A 24,357-nucleotide genomic window follows, 5' to 3' on the forward strand; every position below is an offset into this window, starting at 1 on the left:
AATCTTGAGAACACATAACTTCAAAGGAAAACGTGACATTTCTGGGTTAGACTCACACTATTTGGAGAATGTTAGCTAAATTACCTCAAGTATGCCGATCAAAGCTATGTGAGCTCCATATACACTGGAGATTGTCAGCATATCAGAAATTTTATGGATGGACTGATAGATCCATAGTTCATAAATGTACTTTTAAAATATTGTAATGTTTAAAAATGCACCTTTTTTGAATCATTTTAATAAGTCCATATCTTCATTATTAACTTTATATACTGTATTCGATTACTCAGTTCTACAAGTATTTACTGTATGGGGTCGATCCAAGGCTTTGAGGAAGGGAGCTGATCTTTTCCAGATGCTCCAGCACTTCAGTTGGTGAAAATTGAGAGATAGTTCCCATCTGAATGGTTAAGAATTACTTATGATATAGCCGGGCGTTGTGGCAGGTGCCTGTAGTCCCAGCTACTCGGGAGGCTGAGGCAAGAGAATCGCTTAAGCCCAGGAGTTGGAGGTTGCTGTGAGCTGTGTGAGGCCACGGCACTCTACCGAGGGCCATAAAGTGAGACTCTGTCTCTACAAAAAAAAAAAAAAAAAGAATTACTTATGATATATTTTCATCAACCTATCATGTATTTAATAAATACAATATATTTTCAGATTTTTCACATAATAATTGAAGAGGAAATTAAAGACCCTATTGTATCTTATTCAAAGAAGAAAATCTTTAAGCAGTCTTCTAGGAAATTCAGATCTTCTTATCAGAATTTTATTTGTTAAACCTAACTGAATTTTGGATGATCAGCCCAGGAAACTAAGAGTACATCTGTGTCTCCACAACTTAAACATTGTAATATTTTATAACGTCAGAAACGGACTTTTCATTTCTTGCCAGTTTCATAAGCTGGTCCTGTTACTACAACATGGGGAGTTGGAGGAAACAAATACCACTCAATAAATACTAAGCCTATGGACACTTCAGGGGTTATATCTGTTGTGACGCGATGAGAACAGAACAACCATAGATGAGAGAATTTCTGGGCTTATCTTGAACCCTGTGTAAATTCAATATTTAATCTGAAGTTGTTACTTCAAAAAACTTCAGCATCTGCCATCTGCGGGCATGGGGTCCCTTCACATCTAGACTGTACTCTTCTCCCAGTGGCTGACAAGAATGAACTGTGACCAGCACGGCATTTAATGTTATCCAAATGGGGATTTCAAGAGACAGGTTGACCTTTGAAAATACCACTGGCTTGTAACTTTTAAGATGTTTTAATCATACAGGTTTGTTCACCACATACAAGGGCCAAAATATTGAAAACTATCACCAGGCTGCCTCTGTCACTAGTACATCTAAAGCAGAGATGTGTGGGGTGACGCCAGGGACACTGCCTCTCTAAGTAACGAGACTTTAAAACCTGTATCTGACAGTTAGGGTTTATTATTAAAAGTCGTTCTCCAAGTTTCTTGTTGCTGGATACATTCATTGTCTTTTTAATAAATTTGACAGCATATGAAAGTTTTTTTTAGAATATTCTGCCAGTAACAATTCACAAATTTCAAATTCTTAATCTAAATAACACCAGTGCAGTAGAAATGAAACAGCATACAGTGCAGCACAGTGCCACTTTTATTAAAGAATGCTACCTTCAAGAGAAACTAGGGGAAAATAGTATCAAATATGTTATACATTACCCCAAGTCACCTGGTATAAATAAAAAGCAGGCCAGGGTAGCTTCCTCCAACAGTTTGTATGTATGGATTTTTAAAGTGTTGGCAAAACCCACATTTCATGAATGAAGGGAGACAATGTTTGCAAGTATTTATTCTAGTTTGTAGCTTTTCTTCCTGTTAATGTGAATTATCAGTGGCAGAGAAACATTAGGCATTGATGTAAAAACTCATATATATATATATATTTTTTTTTTTTTCTTTAATTGGCAGGCACTGTGATAGGGTGAAGCTGAGTGACCAGGAACAGGAGCTCCCAACAAGTGCTCAGAGTTTCTTGGTCATGGGTTTGAAGCCTTTCTATCAGCATTCCTCTTCTCTGTTTATGTTACTAAGCAAATATTTTAAAACTTAAAATAATAATGCTCTAAAGAATTGACTGACATCAAAATCTTTAGAGTAAATATTAGTTTTACTGGTTCACAGGAGAATATACCTTAGTGCAAAGGAAGAATTAGGTAAAAATTTTAAAAAGCAAAAATAGAAATGATTAAACTTTGGTGCTTTTCCAAACACCACGAGTAAGTGGGACCCAGAGTGAGCAGGGGGCCGGCTGCCCAGCAACTCTACTCAGATGCCCCTACTATGGCCAAAGCCGCTAAGAAACACTTGCTTAAGTATTTCTTCACCAGGATTTTATTCTCCATCCTATAATTGTAAGTAACAGAATAAAAGGAACTACAGGTATAAAAACATTTCTATAACCAAAATAAATGGAAGTAATTGAAATATTTACCTTTTAGATAAAATATTTCACAGTTTAAAAGGGAAAACTATTAAAATTTTTGACCAAGGGTCCCTGGGAGTCCTTTCTTCCTAGCTCTGACCTTGGGCTTCCCTGGCTGTCCTCATAGAATCCATGGAATTCAATTTGAGCAAGAATCTTCCTTCATCAGTTTAGAGAAAACTCCTCACCCTTGGCATCTGATGACGCTGGAGAGCCTGTCATGTTGGCCTGTCTCCTGCAAGAATTCTACTAAGGGGGGCTGGTGAGAATTTCCTGCTGCTGATGTTTCTTCTTACCAATATTCATCTATAGACCCCTACCCTGCTCCTTGGTTATAAACTCCCACTTGTCCTCAATTCAGGGTTCAGCTCAGTCTCTCTCCGTGCAAAGCCCCATAGCAGGGTCCTTATTGCAAGGACCCCTTGAGTGAAGACAACCTTACTCTCTTTAACAAGTGTAACGGATTTTTGTTTTTTTAACAGTTTGCTCTTGTGATGTGGACAGTATTCGTCATGGACCCTAGAAATGCCCCTATCAAAGGTGCCTTTGCCTTGACTCCTTACTGACTAGTCAGGGGCACACTGGTGGTTCCAACTCATGAACTGGTGCGCCAATGAATGTCCCTTGAAGCGTGGTAAGGATAGACTGGGTTCCTTCAGCTCCCGGTATGTGCTCTGAAGCTGAATTCGAGTCTAGTCCCTGACCTCTTTAGAAAAAGATCCGCTGGGTGGAGGTGTTTCGTCCTGCTCTTTATCCAGAGTACCCTGATATGTATCCCCCAACTCCTAGACCTGGGCCTTGTCCAGAAAATCCTTCCTGGCTACCTTTTTTCTCAAAGAGGGAGCATGCCCTAATCCCCTGGGCTGGAAGATCTTCCTGGCTCTGAGGCCTGTGCGCTCTGGCCCTGCTTCTCCTTCGGGAACGTCTCAGTCTGTGGAGACCCGTCCAGCTCCCTGCTGGCTGCAGCTCTGCCAGCTCTGGCTGCATCGTTGCCTGTTTTGAGTATGATTTTGCTGAGGAACTTCAGTGGCCTCTATGGGAACTTAAGACCTCCAGCTGGCTGCCTGAGGACCAGTCCCTTTCCAGCGCCTCTTCCCCTCCTCCACTTAGCACCGTCGGCTCCTCTCCATTTCCGTGAATCCTTCGACATGTGGCTCTTGAAGCCCCTGCCCCTCTGTGTACCTGTCCAGCCCAGCCAGACACTTTCCTCACACTATGGCTCCTCCATTCCGTCCCTCACTCTCTGTCCCCAGTGGGGACTCTCAAGAGGCTCAGCGACCCCCAGAAATAACTACCTGACCCTGGAAATAAAATAAAGGCTCGCTGGACACATCTGGGGTATTTTATCCCCCTGCCTTGGCCTGCCTTCTGCCATAATTCTGCCCAGTGGTCTGGCAGGAGCCCCCACACCGGTCACACCTGTCATGTTTCCTTTTTTTTATTCTTGAGACAGCATCTCACTGTGCTGCCCAGACCAGAGCACTGTGGTGTCACAGCTCATAGCAAACTCAAACTCCTAGGCTCAAGCAATCCTCTTGCCTCAGCCTCCTGAGAAGTTGAAACTACAGATTCCCACTACCATACCTGGCTAGTTTTTCTATTCTTAGTGGAGATGGGATCTCCTTCTTGCTCAGGCTGGCTTTGAACTCCTGACCTCAAGTAATCCACCTATCTCAGCCTCCAGAGTGTTAGGATTACAGGTGAGGAGAGCCCCCATGCCCGGCCACTGGGATGCTCCTGCTCAGCAGTAGTCCATCACCCACCCTTCCCTGGTGCTTGGGTATAAATGTTCCCTTGTGTTTGTATTTTGAGTAAAGCCCAATATCAGTCCTTGGTATATAATAATGTCTCAAAATGGAGTCAGTTAGGACAAGCAGCTCAGTCCTCCATGAGGTCGCAGACCCTCAGAGCGATACCCACACATGTGGTGGCCCAGGGTGATGAGATGACACCGGCCAGGCACCCCTGAGTTTAGGTAAGAAAGAGAAGCCAGAAGGCTGCTGAGGCCATGGCTAAGAGCACCTCTGTGAGGGGCCACAAAACCCACAGAGAAACCCAGATGCCTGTGAGGACCCTGAGGCCTGTCTATGGGCAGTGGTGGCCAGGCCCTGCCAGCTGGTCAGTCAGTGTGGTCACCTGACCTGCCCGTGTGACTCACTAGTGCATGTGTTCAATATAATTTTTTTTTTTTGTACATACTGAGTCTCACTTTACCACCCTCGGTAGAGTGCCGTGGCGTCACACGGCTCACAGAAACCTCTAACTCCTGGGCTTACGCGATTCTCTTGTCTCAGCCTCCCGAGCAGCTGGGACTACAGGTGCCTGCCATAACGCCCGGCTATTTTGTTGTTGCAGTTTGGCTGAGGCCAGGTTTGAACCCGCTACCCTTGGTATATGGGGCCGGCGCCCTACTCACTGAGCCACAGGTGCCACCTAATTTTTTGATCATTGTGTGAAAGCCTCCCAAAAAACCTTGAAATTTCTAAGAATTTCCCTGGCTGCTTAGTCAACATGACCCCCCCCTCCAAACGCACACAGACCCCTGCTGGAGTCAGCACCAGGGAGCTGTCGGCACCTCACACAGACTCCTCCACCGCCAGGCCCCGTGGCAGTGGCAGAATCCCTAACCTTTAGGCCTGGCGTCCTCCTGAAGGAAGTCTGTCTTACCATCATTCATAAAGGCCACTGCGTGAAAAATGTTTCATTTAAAAGAAGGCAGTGGTCAACTCACATATTTACATCACATTTATGTAATTATTTATTGAAAGAATAAAGCAAAACACTCATAAATCAGTTCTGATCAAATCAGTTCATAAAATGGAACTCGCATATAGAAAAAGATTCACAAATCAAAGATTTATTTAAAAGCATTTATTGTAGCAGTGAAACTGGAATTGAGCTTGTGTTTCAAAAATAAAAAAGCCCAATCCCTTAACATGATGCTGTTCTCTTGGAAGGATAGATGCTTGCATATCCAGTCTTCAGGCTTTTGAGGGTTAATCATCATCACTCCCGTCAAGAGTCCCCATGTGCTGTGATCCTGACAGAGCCGATGCTCCCAGCTCAGAATAGACATGAAAGCAAAGCCACCTGCCAGGCAGCAGGCAGAACAGGCCAAGGCGGCCGGCAAGCCTTCCAGAGCCATGAGAAGGCTGCCCCGGGGAATGAGGTCCCCTCTGCAATCTCCTTTCCGAGTTTATATTCACACAACAGCCTCTGTGGGCTCGTGTTACCACACTCAGCACATTGTTTTCCATCTCATTACCTGTTGTTACATGCCACTGCCCCCACCCAACTCCCCGCCTTTTCAGTAGCAATTTACATGATGTTTAATTTGTACCCAGGCAGTAATAGCATAATCTTGGAAGGATCTCTGTCTACTATCTTTGTAATACTCTGTTGTTTCTGAGCAGATCTTGAATGGGTAAATGTTGCTAATTTTATTGTAAGATCCATGGTCCCTGTGCCAATGCTGTCTTTCCAATGCTGTGAGTTTCGTTCCTATTTTGGGTGACTCTCACCTGCACTTGTTAAACCTACTTGGCATGCAGCCAGCAAAGTGCATTCCTGCCAAAGGCTTTAAATTAAATTGTCCAAACTGAGGTCCTCTCTGTTTGGCCCTGCGGTTGCCCCCTCCTCCAGCCCTGCTCATCTTTCTAGCTGACAGAGCATCAGCACAGCCGCCCACAGCAAGCCCTGTGTCACCTTGGATTCCTGGAACCTGACCAGGAATCACTAATGAAGTGTAGTAAGCTGCATCTCTTTAAGTAATTCAATGTGTTCTTTTCATCCTTAACACTTCCTTAGTTCAGACCTAAATCACCTCTTTCCTAGATAGTCAATACCCACCAAAGGGGAAATGATGGTCTTTTTCATGAACGGCACTGGAGGAAATTGGTTGTTCCTGTGGGACAACATGAACTTAACACGTACTTCACACTGTGCTCAATTAATAATTAATTAGTAATTAAGTCAAGATGTACCAGAGACATAAACGTGAAAGGTAAAACAATAATACTGTGGCTCTCAGCCTTCCTAACGCCGCGGCTCTTTAATACAGTTTCTGTGGGTTGCAACCCACAGGTTGAGAACCGCTCTTCTAGAAGAAAGCACGAAAGAATATTTTCATGAGTTTACTGTTTTTAAATATAACAATAAAAGGACCCATTGCAATGAACTTCATTAAAATTAAGAAGCTGTGTTTCTAAAGAATATAAAACACCAAGCCATAGTATTGAAAGAATATAAAAAGCCAAGCCATAGTCTGAGGGAATGTATTTGCAATATGGCAGTAGCAGACATCTAAATGGCCAATACACGTCAGAGGAAGTATTTGTCATCGTAGCTCATGAGGGACATGCGGACGGCAGACCTGGAAGAGAAGACACGCTGATCAGAATCCCTGAAGCTCACAAAGCTGCCAACACAGAGATGCTGTGTGAGGTTGGAAAGGACCTAGACGAAGTCTACAAGTGTTGACACAGGTAGTTTCCCTGATGGCTGGTGCTGTAAAAATTGATTAAACTATTTCAGAGGACGAAAATACTTGGCCATATTTACTAAAACTAAACAGCTGCCTACTCTATAATACAACCTAACCATTTTACCCCTTAATTAATTAATTTTTATTTCACATTAATGTGAGGGTACAGACGCTTAGGTTACACTGTTTCCATTTCTAAGGTAAAGTTCTAGCTGTCCTGGAGCCTTTCACCCCGGCTGCTGAACACCCTCACGCTGTGCACATTAGGAGAGATCCCGCCAGTCACCTTCCCTCCTCGTCACACCCTTTCTGTCCTCTCTCCCCTCTCACTAGACTATACTTGTGGTTTTCTTTCCTGTGGGTGTGTAGTTGTTTATATATTGGATTCATATTAGTATTGAGTATATTGGACACTTATTTTTTCCATTACAGTGATCCTTTACTAAGAAGAATATGTTTCAGTTCCATCCAAGTAAATACAAAAGATGTACTCCTAAATGTATATCCAAGAAAAATAAATGTATGTGCCATCAAAAATATATGTACGAATGTTTTTTTTTTTTTTGCAGATTTATGGAAAATAGCCAAAACCCGGAAGTAACCAAAATATCACTAATGGGGAAAATGGATTAAATTCCATACAACAGTAAGAGAGAACCTCTGCTACAGGCAACAGCACAGATGAATTTCACAGATATAATATGGAGCAAAAGAAGCCAGACATGCACTAATGCGCGCTGGGTCATTACACTTCCCTGACTTTCATGGTCTGGTGTGAAGAACGGAAGGAGTAACCGAGTCAGAAAGGTGGTGACCCCTTCAGGGAGTGGACACCAACTTCAGCTGCACCTCCGGGGTGGGCACACTCGTCCATGCACATGTTAAAAGTCAACAAATTGTACACTAAGATTTGTGCACTAAATTTTATGTACATTATATTGCAATTAAAATGTATAGTCATATAGTATACATATGATTAAAAAAAGAAAATCCAGTCCTGTACATGTGCCTGTTCCCCATTCTGTCACTAAAGAAATCTTTTCTAAAACACATACCCCATCATGTTGCCCCAGGTACGGGTCCTTGGAACATTCTGCTTGCTGCTTTGGGGTAGAAGCCCTTCATGGATTGGCCTTGGTCTAACCCTCCAGACGCCCTCTTCCTCCCTCCCCCCCCTTGGAACCTACCATGCCACTCTGTTACAGCAATCACAGGTCTTCTCCCTTTTCCCAAGTCTGTCCATGTCTTTCCAAACCTGCTGCTACCTAGAACATCCCCAGCCTTTACCCCAGCTGGATAAGGTTTATTTATGCTCACATACAGCTCAGATGCTGCCTTGTCTAGAGAGACTCACTGTGGCCATTTAGCCAAGAAAGTAGGTGCCTATCTTTGGTATCTATGACTGTCTGGGATTTTACATCCATCATATAGAATATATCGTGGTATACTGTGACTGTTCAATGTGCCAGGTTCTCATTTTATGTTTTGTGTCTCTGTATCTGCAAACCTTCTCCTTTGGCTTTGTACATGGAAGGTGTGGAATAAATAACAATTTACATAATAAATGAAATAATAACAAAAGAATTCACAATTAACAACTTTCTAACATACTTCTCCATCTAGCTGTTCTAGTTAAGCTTCTAAAATCTGTGGTTGATTGTTACTGTATTGTCACCCTGACACTGAGAAAGACTGCCACATGTGGCTCCTGTACATGACCCGCAGCCCTTCCGTCTATGGTTTTCTGTCTAGTTCCGGCAAACTGAGTTACATTCATTACTGCAGTGTCCAGGCTGGGGCTGCCCAGGTGCCAGTGCCCCCGCGTCAGTGCCCACTCTTTCCTGCCTCCTTTTCCAGGTGCATTTCCGTGGGTCCAGGTGCATTTCCGTGGGTCCATGGCCAACATAGCCCAGCCCTTTGGACTTTCGTACCCTGGCAGTTTTAATGACTGAAATAATGCAAAATTGGGGTAGGCTCTTGGTTGTGTATACATGTTAACTGCTAGCCTTTTTTTCTTTTTTGGAGATAGAGTTTTACACAATCACCCATGCTGGAGTGCTGGAGTCAACATAGCTCACTGCAGCCTAAAACTCCTGGGCTCAAACAATCCTCCTGCCTCACTTCTGCCCCTCCCCCCACCAGTAGCTGGAACAATAGGCACCTGCCACAACGCCCAGCTAATTTTTCCATTTCTAGCAGAGATGGGTCTTGCTCTTGCTCAGGCTGGTCTTAAACTCCTGAGCTCAAGGGATCCTCCACCCTCAGCCTCCCAGCACCTGCCACCATGGGTTTTTTGTCCACTACCCTTACTTTGCACAGTAATCATTAACTATTTATTGTTAAGTGTACTATTTTTTGTTAAGCAATAGCAAACAACCATAGAGCAATAAGAAAATGTAAATTTGTTTTATGAACAGAATAAGTGCCTTTAAGAAGTTAGTTACACTTCTGAGGTTCGGAAGTCTGGTCATGCAAGCTGCCATCTGAGAATTAAAGAACACAGACTTTGCCTTGGGGATCCCAGCCCCCACAACCCCCCCCACACACACACCCGCCACACCCTGTGTCTGTGTCAATACACAGCTGAGAGATTTGCCATCCTCACTTTTCTCTTTGCCCAAATTGCACAGAACTTTCTCTGTCTCCAAGCACCAGTAACAGTGTTTGACTTTACATACATGAGCCTAAATGTGGGGTCGTGGCCATATCCGGATATCACCCACTTTGTGAGATGGAGCCTCTGCCAGGCTTGAGCTTCTCTTACTTCTCAGCCACACTGAACAGGCTGCCTGTGGTTACTAACAGGAGTGCAGTGCCGTGGTCCATGTGGTTACTAACAGGAGCGCAGCACTGTGGTCACTGTGGTTAGTATAGGGAACACAGCACCGTGGTCTCTGTGGTCACTAACAGGAACACAGCACCATGGTCTGTGTGGTCACTAACAGGAACAGAGCGCCGTGGTCTGTGTGGTCACTAACAGGAACAGAGCACCGTGGTCTGTGTGGTCACTAACAGGAACAGAGCGCCATGGTCTGTGTGGTCACTAACAGGAACAGAGCGCCGTGGTCTGTGTGGTCACTAACAGGAACACAGCGCCGTGGTCTGTGTGGTCACTAACAGGAGCGTAGCACTGTGGTCACTGTGGTTACTAACAGGAACACAGCACCATGGTCAGTGTAACCGGCAGGAACACAGCGCCGTGGTCTGTGTGGTCACTAACAGGAACACAGCACCGTGGTCTGTGTGGTCACTTACAGGAGCGCAGCACCGTGCTCTGTGGGGTCACTAACAGGAGCGCAGCGCCGTGGTCTGTGGGGTCACTAACAGGAGCGTAGCACTGTGGTCACTGTGGTTACTAACAGGAACACAGCACCATGGTCAGTGTAACCAGCAGGAACACAGCGCCGTGGTCTGTGTGGTCACTAACAGGAACAGAGCGCCGTGGTCTGTGTGGTCACTAACAGGAACAGAGCGCCGTGGTCTGTGTGGTCACTAACAGGAACAGAGCGCCGTGGTCTGTGTGGTCACTAACAGGAACAGAGCGCCGTGGTCTGTGTGGTCACTAACAGGAACACAGCGCCGTGGTCTGTGTGGTCACTAACAGGAGCGTAGCACTGTGGTCACTGTGGTTACTAACAGGAACACAGCACCATGGTCAGTGTAACCGGCAGGAACACAGCGCCGTGGTCTGTGTGGTCACTAACAGGAACACAGCACCGTGGTCTGTGTGGTCACTTACAGGAGCGCAGCGCCGTGCTCTGTGGGGTCACTAGCAGGAGCACAGCGCCGTGGTCTGTGGGGTCACTAACAGGAACACAGCGCCGTGTTCTGTGTGGTCACTAACAGGAGCGCAGCGCCGTGCTCTGTGGGGTCACTAACAGGAGCGCAGCACCGTGTTCTGTGTGGTCACTAACAGGAGCGTAGCACTGTGGTCACTGTGGTTACTAACAGGAACACAGCACCATGGTCAGTGTAACCGGCAGGAACACAGCGCCGTGGTCTGTGTGGTCACTAACAGGAACACAGCACCGTGGTCTGTGTGGTCACTTACAGGAGCGCAGCACCGTGCTCTGTGGGGTCACTAACAGGAGCGCAGCGCCGTGGTCTGTGGGGTCACTAACAGGAGCGTAGCACTGTGGTCACTGTGGTTACTAACAGGAACACAGCACCATGGTCAGTGTAACCGGCAGGAACACAGCGCCGTGGTCTGTGTGGTCACTAACAGGAACAGAGCGCCGTGGTCTGTGTGGTCACTAACAGGAACAGAGCGCCGTGGTCTGTGTGGTCACTAACAGGAGCAGAGTGCCGTGGTCTGTGTGGTCACTAACAGGAACACAGCGCCGTGGTCTGTGTGGTCACTAACAGGAGCGTAGCACTGTGGTCACTGTGGTTACTAACAGGAACACAGCACCATGGTCAGTGTAACCGGCAGGAACACAGCGCCGTGGTCTGTGTGGTCACTAACAGGAACACAGCACCGTGGTCTGTGTGGTCACTTACAGGAGCGCAGCGCCGTGCTCTGTGGGGTCACTAGCAGGAGCACAGCGCCGTGGTCTGTGGGGTCACTAACAGGAACACAGCGCCGTGTTCTGTGTGGTCACTAACAGGAGCGCAGCGCCGTGCTCTGTGGGGTCACTAACAGGAGCGCAGCACCGTGTTCTGTGTGGTCACTAACAGGAGCGTAGCACTGTGGTCACTGTGGTTACTAACAGGAACACAGCACCATGGTCAGTGTAACCGGCAGGAACACAGCGCCGTGGTCTGTGTGGTCACTTACAGGAGCGCAGCGCCGTGCTCTGTGGGGTCACTAGCAGGAGCGCAGCACCGTGGTCTGTGGGGTCACTAACAGGAACACAGTGCCGTGTTCTGTGTGGTCACTAACAGGAGCGCAGCGCTGTGGTCTGTGGGGTCACTAACAGGAGCGCAGCACTGTGGTCACTGTGGTTACTAACAGGAACACAGCACCATGGTCAGTGTAACCGGCAGGAACGTGGTCTGTGTGGTCACTAACAGGAGCACAGCACCATGGTCAGTGTAACTGGCAGGAACACAGCGCCGTGGTCTGTGTGGTCACTAACAGGAGCGCAGCGCCCTGGTCTGTGGGGTCACTAACAGGAGCGCAGCACTGTGGTCACTGTGGTTACTAACAGGAACACAGCACCATGGTCAGTGTAACTGGCAGGAACACAGCGCCGTGGTCTGTGTGGTCACTAACAGGAGCGCAGCACCATGGTCTGTGGGGTCACTAACAGGAGCGCAGCACTGTGGTCACTGTGGTTACTAACAGGAACACAGCACCATGGTCAGTGTAACCGGCAGGAACACAGCGCCGTGGTCTGTGTGGTCACTAACAGGAGCACAGCACCATGGTCAGTGTAACTGGCAGGAACACAGCACCGTGGTCTGTGTGGTCACTAACAGGAGCACAGCGCCCTGGTCTGTGGGGTCACTAACAGGAGCGCAGCACTGTGGTCACTGTGGTTACTAACAGGAACACAGCACCATGGTCAGTGTAACCGGCAGGAACACAGCGCCGTGGTCTGTGTGATCACAAACAGGAACACAGCGCCATGGTCAGTGTAACTGGCAGGAACACAGCACCGTGGTCTGTGTGGTCACTAACAGGAACACAGCACCGTGGTCTGTGTGGTCACTAACAGGAACACAGAGCCGTGGTCTGTGTGGTCACTAACAGGAGTGTAGCACTGTGGTCACTGTGGTTACTAACAGGAACACAGCACCGTGGTCTGTGTGGTCACTAACAGGAACACAGCACTGTGGTCAGTGTAACCGGCGGGAACACAGCACCGTGGTCTGTGGGGTCACTAACAGGAGTGTAGCACCGTGGTCACTGTGGTTACTAACAGGAACACAGCACTGTGGTCAGTGTAACTGGCGGGAACACAGCACCGTGGTCTGTGGGGTCACTAACAGTAGCGCAGCACTGTGGTCAGTGTAACCGGCGGGAACACAGCACCGTGGTCTGTGTGGTCACTAACAGGAGTGTAGCACTGTGGTCACTGTGGTTACTAACAGGAACACAGCACCGTGGTCTGTGTGGTTACTAACAGGAACACAGCACTGTGGTCAGTGTAACTGGTGGGAACACAGCACCATGGTCTTTGGGGTCACTAACAGGAGCGTAGCACTGTGGTCAGTGTGGTTACCGACAGGAACACAGCGCCATGGTCACCGTGGTCACTAACAGGATCGCGGCACCGTGCTCTGAGTAATGACCGGTCTGATCTCTCACACTAGAGCGTAAGCTGCTTCAAGGCAGGGTCGCTGAATATTTCCCCTTGTATTATCTTGTATTATTTATGATTCCTGTGCGGAATACCACACATACTCTAAAATGTGGGGCACAGAGGGCGAGCACAGGGGACAGGACATCACAGGACTTTCCCATATTCATTTTAGGTAATAATATTAGTGGAGGTAGAACGGTTACTTTTCAAAGGACAGAATAAAAGCTGAATGTTCAATCTCCCTGGGTAAACCTTGATTCAAAGAAATGATCTACAGATGCCTATGGCTATTATGTAATAGCACATCTATCCAAAACACAGAACAGCTCACTTGGGGTGTGGTAATGATGTACCTTGCACTTCATGTTCTTTCAAATCTTCAAAGCCTCTCACCAATGCTAATTAATTTCCCAGGACCCCTGCCAGGTATACGTCAGCATCGCACATCACTTCATGCAGTGAACTATGATGGATCCACAATTAACCTAAGTTTGCAGAGAAAACGTGCTAGAAGATTGCAGCAGGTGCGGCCACCGATGATGGTGGTAGCATATAGGGAAACAGGACTATTATTTCAAAGTGTATTTTTGATGAGTGGTCTCACAATTCTTATAAAGAAATTTTGATTAATGTCAATGAAGGGAATTACAGTATGAAAAACAAGCTTGTTATTTAATTGAATTATTGACAAAGATGTTTACAACAGTATTTATATGAACTTTTATCTTAGCTTTTTCCTTTGATCCTTTCTAATAATCTTAATTTGGACTGTTATTTACATAAGAATATGGTAATAGGGCTGATACTGATCCCAATGTTTTATTTAGACAGTCTTTGCATGGATCAAACTTATCATTTTCATTTGTTAAAAAAAAAAAAAGAGAGAGCTGATATTTTTAAATACTATTTTTTCCAGTAAGCCTAATTTTTTATTTCATAAGGTAGGGAAATGTTTGACCTACAGGTTAAACATTGACCAGCTCCTGTTAAGTAGGGAGGGAGCAAACAGGTGGCGAGGCAGGCAGAGCAGGAACCAGTCAGACTCAGAACGTGGTCCCACAATACCAGCTGTTCGTGGCTGGAGGCCTCATCCAGTGGAAGCATGCAGCGGAAGGAGCTCCAAGCGGCCCTAACTGACCTGGGGCTCATCAGCATTATGGTTTCCACCCTAGTGAGTTTTTATGAAGGATTCTGGGAAGAAGCATGCCTAGAAGGGAAACTTTTATATAACCCCAATCCGTCAATCACTCAAATTCTGCAAATCAGAATTGCAAGCAAACTTTCCCAGGAGAGAGGCGAGACAAACTAGCAAACATGTGAAAGACTGTGTGGACTAAGACTTCAGGGTCTTCTCCCTTCTCAGGGAATGACCGATCTCTTCCTGGGAGATGTACTTTCACTTTGTAATAAAGTCTACAGGTGTGAGATTGCTTTGCATTTGTGATCACTCCATCAACAGCTGGACTTGGCACCAGTACCCACTCCTAACACTGGGAACTCAGGACAGGGAACGTCAATAATGACCCAATATTCCCATTTACACAAATGCCCTGGCCGTTCTTCCCATCCTTCAAAACAGAATTCACTCATAGTTATCTCTGGTTGAGCTAATACAATGAAGACTAGATTGGGGGCCTCCATTCTTATCACCTGTCTTCTCCAGGAGGCACCACCCCAGCTTCTCAGCCATGGGAGCCTCCCCCACTTTACAGGTCTGTCCAGGGTTGGGGGGGGCCTCTCCCAAGCTGCCCACTGGGAACTGACGTATTCTCACACACTCCCACCGTTCTTGTATTCTCATGCGCAGTCATGGCTCATAACATTAAATCAGACTCAAAAACACTGTCAGTTGAGAAATCAAGTCAGATTATTGATTTCACTTGTCTTTTTCCTGAGCAACAGAAACAGGAGTGTCCTGGGAGGTTTCTTGGCCTTAGTTCATGGCTTAGCCCAAAGAGCATTGATGAATTTAAAAAAAATACAAATTAAAAAATTAAAAAAAAGGCTGAATTCAGTCGATATGAGAAATGTAGGAGGATTGATTTAGATTATTTTCAAAAGAGCCTGTTATACCAAGGAACACACCAGTCTATCAAATAAATGTCATTGCAAGGCAGGTAAGGTCATTATTTATCCCATTGGTGGCCGTATCTCTAACAATGAAACACTTTCAAATCAGATTTTTCTGTGTCCTTGATTTCTAAAGCTCTAGGAGCAATGTCGCAAACGTCTAAAATTTAGTTGAAGCCATCCAAATGAATAATTTAAGTGGTAAACATATGTGATAGCTGTTTATTCCAAGATTCTGCGCCTGCCTTCCTAAGGCTTCTGCTTCCACCTTTATGTGTGTCTAAATAGGCTTTGTGAGTTGATTAAAGAAGTTCTAGAGGCCTGAGAATGTCATTTTGGAGAAGTTGCTTGGCATGTAACTCTACCTTGACTCCTAAAGTGTGATTGTAATTTCAAGGGCTCATTAAACAAAGAGATGGCAGCACCAGATGTGAGCTGGGATCAGACCCAGGGACAGCCTGGCTCTCTGCATCTCTGACAGGTGACCGTGAGACCTTGAATGAGTTGGTTAGCGTCCCTGGAGACCCAGGTGCTTTATCTTCAACATGAAGGTGTTAAACTGAATAACAGTTCCTCTTGACTTTAAAATGATAGTACTATCAATAAATATGATTATAGCAATAATTACTCAATTATGTGTTTCTAAATTACTTATCAAAAAATAGTTGTGGAACCTTTACCTTCAGCGTGACTTTATATATATATATATATATATATTTTTTTTTTAGAGACAGAGTCTCACTGTACCACCCTTGGGTAGAGTGCTGTGACTTCACACGGCTCACAGCAACCTCTAATTCTTGGGCTTACGCCATTCTCTTGTCTTAGCCTCCCAAGCAGCTGGGACTACAGGCGCCCGCCACAACTACCGGCTATTTTTTTGTTGCAGTTTGGCTGGGGCTGGGTTTGAACCTGTCACCCTCGGCATATGGGGCCAGCGCCCTACTCACTGAGCCACAGGCACTGCCCAACTTTATATATGTTTTCAGTTCTATTTGTTAAGCAAATGGACATAGACTAGAACCTTCATAGCTGACAACCTCCCTGACTTTATATATGTTAAATCAGTTCTATTTGTTAAGCAAATGGACATAGACTAGAACCTCCATAGCTGACAACCTCAGTTGAGCATCTTCTTCAACTGACCTAATTTTCGTAGGCCAGACAAACACTGCATGTACATTTCAGGACGGTAGACCTAGTTCCTCATGGTGACCACCTCTGTACGTTGACCAGTCTGTTACTGTCTCTTGGGTTGTCAACTTACACAGGTTCTACTGTCTTTTAATTTAGACACTTGCTTGCTTTCAAAAAAGAATCATGTTGGCCAATTGCTAGTCTAGTAAATGAGTATATTAAGTTAAATTTTTAATTTATTGAAATATTGTATTCCACCCTATTGGGCAAATAAAAGAAATCTGTACCAATATGGAAGAGAAAGAGGACACAATTACGGGTGGTGCCTGTGGCTCAAAGGGGTGGGGCACCAGTTCCGTGTACCGGAGGTGGTGGATTCAGGCCCAGCCCCGGCCAAAAACTGCCAAAAAAAAAAGGACAGAATTACTCATTGAGCAATTGTTAGCAGCTTTACATGCCTGTAAGGAAGCAGGACGATAGATACAAATGTAGGATATCTCACACAGTTGTTACAGCAAAGCAGAAGAAAATGCAATGGCCTCTGTTGCTCCTCAGGTACATTTCCTACACGTCTTGAGAGCTTGATCCCAAACTAATTCCAGAATGACAGTTTTACATGCATAGTTTGCATATGAGTTATGTGACCCTAGGGACCAGGCTTAATTCCAGGGGATATTTATCTACTGCAATTGACTACATCTCGAAGGACATGCTCAAACAAAGGGGAAAGGAGAAAATAATCTCTTTGTTCTTTTTACATGAAAAAAATAGGTTTCATTCATCCTTTAACCCCCATAGTATTAATTGTCTTCATCGTTTCCAAATTGTTGCAAAGCATAATCATCCTGTACCTCTATATTTCTTTTAGAAAGGGGATTTCTCTACAAAAGGAAAATCACTTATATCCATTTCAGTACAGCTGTATGTACATCTCGGTACAACTCAGACTGACATCAAGAGCTGTGTCTTCAAACATGTAAACCATTTTTATCTCCCAGCTAATAAAATGTCAATATTGTATTCTGTTGGAACTGGCAATTAGCTCAGACCAGAGTATAGGGTTTCTTTCTTTTTCACTTTATTTTTATGTAATTGAATGTTTAACCTTTAAGAAAATCATGATTTTGAGCTCCTCTTTTGTTCTCATTCACGGTGTTTTACATTTGGGGACAGATTTTGGTGACCTGCACAGGGTTAAATTGTAGGCCTAAATTAATGATATAAGCCTTAAAGGAAAAGATTTATTTCTAGGTCATCAGCAGGATTTAAATTTATTCCTTTAATCAAGTGTTTTAGAACATATAAGGCACTTTTTGATGGCAGGTCTTATTTCTCTGATCCTTTCTTATTGGAAACCAGAACAGTAAAATAAAGAAATGAACATTTCTCTCATCTCTTTTATGCTCTTACAATCAACTCACAAATAAAAGGAATAATAATTTAATAAATTAATGTCTATAGCCAAAGCTCATCTTCTTACCTTCCTCTTTGTTCATTTATTCACTCCAGTACAGGTTTAGGAAAAATCAATAATGGCACACACACCCCCCATAAATATATACTACAAACATAAACCTATACCACACATACATACACCCACACATCACACATGCCACACATACATGCTGAACATATATACACACACCACATCTGCCGTTCACACACCTGGCACCTACACGCAGCACCATTATACCCACGCACACCACACATACGCTCATATATACACACACTGCACATGAACTCACACCACACTCAACATACACTGTGCACACACCACATACATGCATGCGTGCCCTACACACAATACACACCCACAGAGGCGCAACACCCCCAGACACCCCATCCTAATCCCATCTGTGGCAATAGCTAGAATGCTTCTGATATAATATTCTTACTAAAATGATGTCCACAAAGAGACTCTTTAGAACTAGAAACTTAAAAAACTTGTAGGATATCCGCAGGGTCAGTAAAGTTATATTGCAAACTATTATATGTCAGCAAATTATAAAGAACAGTAGATGACCACATCGCATCCTTCAGATGGAAATTTGTTTCCAAGTGTGGGACACTAGGGCCTGGGGCGTTAGCAGGTCTGGGGAAGGAAGGGTTCAGGTACCTGTTGCAGGCACTATATGGAGGTGGTAACTTTCATCTACATGTCAGTTTCGGACAAGGAACTTACCATTAACTTTTTTCAATACATGCCAGAGAGGAAACTTTTTCCTTTTTCAGTTCTATTTAGATTTCAAATTAAGTTTCTTTTCTTTAATTAATGCTCATTATTGAATGTTCCCTGCTTCACAGTGGTTAGCTGTGGTGTGTGCTTTCCTCATTCATTTTTCTTTTTATCACCACAATATATTCAAACTTGATTTACAAAAAGAATTCCTCTTGATTGACTGTCAAATTTTACCTGCATTAAAAATGAAAGTCAAAGAGATTTCCATCTCTCCTCCAACAGATAGCAAAATTAACGAGCCTTTATTTTGTAACTGAAGTGGCTGACACTCGCATTTAACCGACTTTAGTTTGATTTACACCATATTTTATATGGCAAAGCACACTATTGCTATTGTATGGCTACAATATAAAAGAGTGATAACGAAAAGAACTTCTTCAAAGACTGAAGAAAGATGACCAATATTTTATTGTTTTCAACTTTCCTAAGAAAATATTGACTATGTTCACTACAGAATAGCTATGTAGAAAAAGCAAAAAAGGCTTTCTGTAGAACAATCTTATACCCTGTGAAATACCACGGTAGAATCCAACCTTAATTACCCAGCAATACGCCATTCTTTCAGGGAAATGTTTCCATATATGTAAATATTTACATCATATGTGTATGTGTGTGTGTATACACTCTACTATAATCATACACATCAAAAATTAAAATTCCAGCTTCAGGAGGGATGAACTTCACCAGGCAGCTACTGCATTAGGGAGAAACCCCAGGTCTGGATGCTGCACCCCAGGGATGCCAGGTGAGCTCAGACTGGGGAAGAATGAAAAAGGCTCTCCTGTGCAATTCAGTTGATTGTGTCAGATCATCTTGAGGAAGGCAGATTATTGTGGTTTGCTGGCTGAAATTTATTAAAATGTATTCTAAAATTTCTTCAAAGCTCAAAAGACCTTGTGACATCTCCCAAATCCAAAATCAGCTGAACTTCAGTGAGAGCATTATCATATACATCGCATATGTATATAAATATGAATATGTGCATATCTAGTCTTTCTGTATGTTTTCGGAGTTAGCTTTCTAAATTTAACACTCCATCCCTTAAAGAAAAGAAAATGTCTGAAGAGGATATATCTGAATTTTAAAAGAAGAAATGGGCAGCTCCGTAAAGCATTGACCTGAATTTGTCATTTTCCCTGGTTGCATTTCTTAAGTGAGCATCTATGGCAAGTTGGTATCACATGATTCATCATCTGGCAAGGGATGTAGGTCAATAGTTTTCTGAACAGGAATAATTAGGGAGTGATTGCGTGACAATTGCATGGGCCAACACTTAAAGTATGCTTACTGACTAGCGACTCTGTAGCCGTGTTGGGAGTGACTCTGAAGAAGGGAGCACACCGTCCTTGGCCATATCCAGTCCTATTTTTATTAATAAGCTAAGAAGAGATGCATTCGCTCACTGTGAGGGCTAAATTAGGTGAGACCGAACCACAGAGGCTAAGGACAATAATGGGCTATGTCTCCCCAAGCCTCTGCTCACATTTTTGTTAGCTGAGCAACACAAAACTTTGTTTTATGCATGTTTCTGTTTAAAGACCATCTCGTTTGATGTTTGCTGTTGATTCATTACCATCAAACTCCTGACAATCGCACTGTCACTCACGCCTGAATGATGCTACCAACCAGGCCTCATTTCTCCATAGGCACTGCACGGCCTTCTTTTTTGTTTTTTTGTAAAATACTTTCTCATTGTAGAAACAGTCAATAGAGGTTTACAGAGACATTGACAATGCAAATGTTATCTCAGAACATTTCCCCTTAGTTCCTGAATTTGCTAGTTTCCTAAGTACCAGTAAATCCCATTGGCACTTCTCAGGTTCCATGGTTCTTTTCAGATATGTTGACTGATTACATGTATATATTGCTTAGACACAAAGGCCCATTTATGATATTGGGAAAAAAAATGTCATAGTCCCCTTCTGTTTTTCTTATACATTTCCTACAGGGAGATCCATATATCTCACCTGCTTTCAAACTTTAACAGTAAAATAAAATTAGTGCCTTAACCAAAGAGTAAGATACCAAAGAATCCTACATCAGAATTTGCAGTATATCCAAATTTAAAGACTTTTCTTAAATTGAGAATTTGAAACAAACTTTAAACTGTTGATTTTCCATATTTCAAAGATGGTAGTTATTTGCAGCATACAAATAGAGAATAGTGCAAAATGTATTAAGTTTTATATGAAAAATATACTTTCAACCTAATTCAACAGCAAATATTGAAAAATTACCACTTCTCAAAACAAAGCTAGACTGACTGAAAGTTCACAATTTAGACATATCAATTGCTATTCTATTTCCATTGATTGCAAAATTATTTCAGAAACAGATTATACATGCAATTGTTTTACAAAAATAGAAATACTGTTTGGGACTTTGCAAAACTTTATAAAATATAACACCGTATTTGTAAATTCAAGCTAGTTTCACACTGAAATAGACAATCAAATATGAAGTCTAGTCGAACTTAGACTTACATACTATTTCTTCTAAATCTTCAAACCTAATTATATCTCTGCACTATCATGGGATTTTGTTTTAAGAGATTATTTTCAAGGGTTTTAAAGGAAGATTTTCATTCTTGAAATAATGTTAAAGCAGAATAATTTGTATCTAAAAATGTATTAACTAAAAGTAAAAGCTAATGCAATATGACAGTTATGTATTATTGATAAATTTCAAACCAAATCCCTAAGAACGACAATATAAAATATTGGACAATTTGAGACCTATAAAACTTAAAAATATAATCGCATGGAAAACTATGTATTCCTTCAGAATGAAACTACCTCTAAATTTAATTATTTGTAGGGATCAGATGGCCAGTATTCCTAATTATATCCATTCATAAACACTCATTTTATAACTACAGAGAGCACCAGTATATTTTTTTAAACAAACCAAAAAATGAGAAGATAGGAGCTATTTTGTGTAAAAGTGCCATTATGATAAGGCACCACCAGGTATATGAAAAATACAAAGAATTTCCAAATCATGTATCTTTGTAACTGGTGTCTTAAACATTAGATAGGATGGTTAGAAAAACTCTAATAACAGCATTAACCACATCACACTCCTTTTCCCATCACTGTGTGCTTTTAGTTTTTCCTTATAACAGAAATGAAAATAACCATGTAGTACATGATCTGTTAAATAAACATCTTTCCCCAAACTTCCAAGAAAATAATCTAGAAATAAACAAGAAACAAAAATGTGTCCGATGTATTTGCAAACATCTATCCCTGTAGAAGAGTGCCAGGAGGAAAAGGCAGCAGGAATTACTTTCTAAGGAAATTCTGAGGGACATGGGTCGCAAGCTTCTCAGGCAAATTCTTGGCTAGAGTAAAGCCGAGAGAGAGCGCTGGGAATTTTACATTTCCCCCAAAGGTGATTTCTCAGTCACACCCACTGAAATATTGCAAAACCCGTCCTTAGTCACTGTTACCGTCCTCATCATCATCAGACACATCATCTTTTTTTAAATTTTACTCTATTATTAAATCATAGCTGTGTACATTAACGTGATCATGGGGCACCAGACCCTGGTTTTATAGACTGTTTGACACATTTTCATCACACTGGTTAACATAGCCTTCCTGGCATTTTCTTAGTTATTGTGTTAAGACATTTATATTCTACATTTACTAAATTTCACATGTACCCTTGTAAGATGCACCGCAGGTGTAATCCCACCAATCGCCCTTCCTCCACCATCCTCCCCCCTCCCTACCCTCCCTCTCCCCCTTCCCCCTATTCTTAGGTTATAAACAGACACATCATTTAAAGAGGACTTCAATGATTGACCTTTGTAAGAGTCTGATGCAGCAGACTGGCACGTCCCCAGTAGAAAGCATGTCCTAGCAGAAGTCACAGATCCGCACAGGCTGAGAGGACCAGCTGGAAGAAGTCTCTTTTCTGAGCAGGGCCCACAGACAACAAAACCATATTTGCAGCAACCGTGACAACAATTAACAGGAGTGAGTTTTGCTTTCTGACAACGCCCACGTACAGCTGCCACAGAGTCAGGAACCCAGACAGCAGCATGTTCGTTACTGGGTGTCTTCCCACTTTTGGAGGGTAAATCAGTAACACATTTGTGTATGTGACTCGTCCATTATGAATTCTCAGAACCAGTGGCAGCATAAACTGCAAATGATTTAGTTGGTGTCTTGATAACCCATCCATTCCTTAAGTCTCCCTCATCTTGGATGGAATCAATAGGGACATTTTCCAGGGGAATAGTATGTTGTGCATTATATTTTCTCTTCTGGATGACAATATTGTCATATACAAGAATACCCTTCCGTAAGAAAAATTGCCTTGCTTTGGGCTTTTTTCTGCACAACTTAGTCAATACACCTTTTCCAATAAGAACCCGTCCAGATCTACTTAAGGGTTGACCAGCTGCTCCAAAACAATTTTCCACTCTGTACCTATAGGTCTAGCGTTTGCTGCAGTGTTTGCCAAGCAATTCACCATCTTCTAAGAGCCCAGATGGGCGGATGACCCCTGGCTGCGGACTCCGCCCGCCTCCCGGGCTCCCAGGGGACGCGCTCCGGGCCCATCCGGACTCCGCGGGCAGGCGGGCGACCGCCGAGCCCGGGGCCTTCTTGTGCTTGGGAACGCGTGACAACACTTGGGCACTGTGCTTCAAAGGCCTTTTGAAACAGTGACACTGCCAGCCAAAAGTACAGAGATGAGAAAAATGTGGCACTAATTAACCCGGAAAATCTCTCATCACGTGACAGCGCACAGGGAGGCGGAGCCGAGGCGCAACGCCAGGCCCCTCTGCGCATGCGCGGAAGTGCTCCGCGGAGTCCCTGCAAATAACCCACCTGCAGGTCACGAGGACATCTGGCCAGGAGCTGAATTCTCAAATGCAGAATCTAAATGAGCAAGGTCTACGATACTTAAAAATAGGCCTCCTTTGTTTTCTTTAGTTTCGTTTTAAGGATGCCAAGCGATTCCAATGCCATCAGCAAGAGTGAGAATGGTGAAGATGGTAAATAAAGATGCTGAAGTCCTGTCATGCCTGCCTCGTGCAGGGCACCAGCTGGAGCCAAGAACGTTCAAACTACAGAAGAGACGCATCTTACATGAAAAGATAAAAAGAGACTCAGGGTGAAGGGACGGATATCTATTATATAACCAAATGGAAATCAGAAAAAAAGCAGGAGTTGCAATCTTTTTTGTAGATACAATTGGATTTAAACCAACAAAGGTAAGAAATGATAAGAATGGACACTATATCTTTGTCAAGGGAAACACTCAACATGAAGAGATTTAAATAATTAACATTTATGCACCCTACCTAAATGCTCAAGTTACAAAACAAACCCGAATGGACATGAACCATTTGATATCATCTTGCACTATAATAGTTGAACATTTTAACACACTTTTGGCAGTTCTGGATAGATTCTCCAAGAGGGAACTAAAATAATAATAATAATAATAATGATGGACTTAAACTTGACTCTAAGGAGAAGATACACATTCTTCTGACATTCAAATGATGTCATTTGACCCTTCTCCTTGACCCTAACGGGAAGATACACATTACTCTCCTTAGCCCATGGATCATTCTCCAAAATGGATCATATCTTAGAAAATAAGTCTAATGTCAATGAATTTAAAAGAATAGAAATTATTCCTTGTATCTTCTCAGACCACCACAGAATAAAAATTGAACTCAATAGTACCAAATCTTCATCCT

The 24,357-nt window shown here is 43.4% G+C and overlaps 1 pseudogene; it reads right to left on the reverse strand.

Moving 5' to 3' along the window:
• Positions 1–3,308: 3,308 nt before the first annotated feature.
• On the reverse strand, positions 3,309–23,120 carry LOC128564014 (pleckstrin homology domain-containing family F member 2-like; annotated as a pseudogene).
• Between the last annotated feature and the right edge of the window lie 1,237 nt (positions 23,121–24,357).

This window comes from Nycticebus coucang, chromosome 13 (genome assembly GCF_027406575.1).
Source record: "Nycticebus coucang isolate mNycCou1 chromosome 13, mNycCou1.pri, whole genome shotgun sequence".
NCBI lineage: Eukaryota > Metazoa > Chordata > Mammalia > Primates > Lorisidae > Nycticebus > Nycticebus coucang.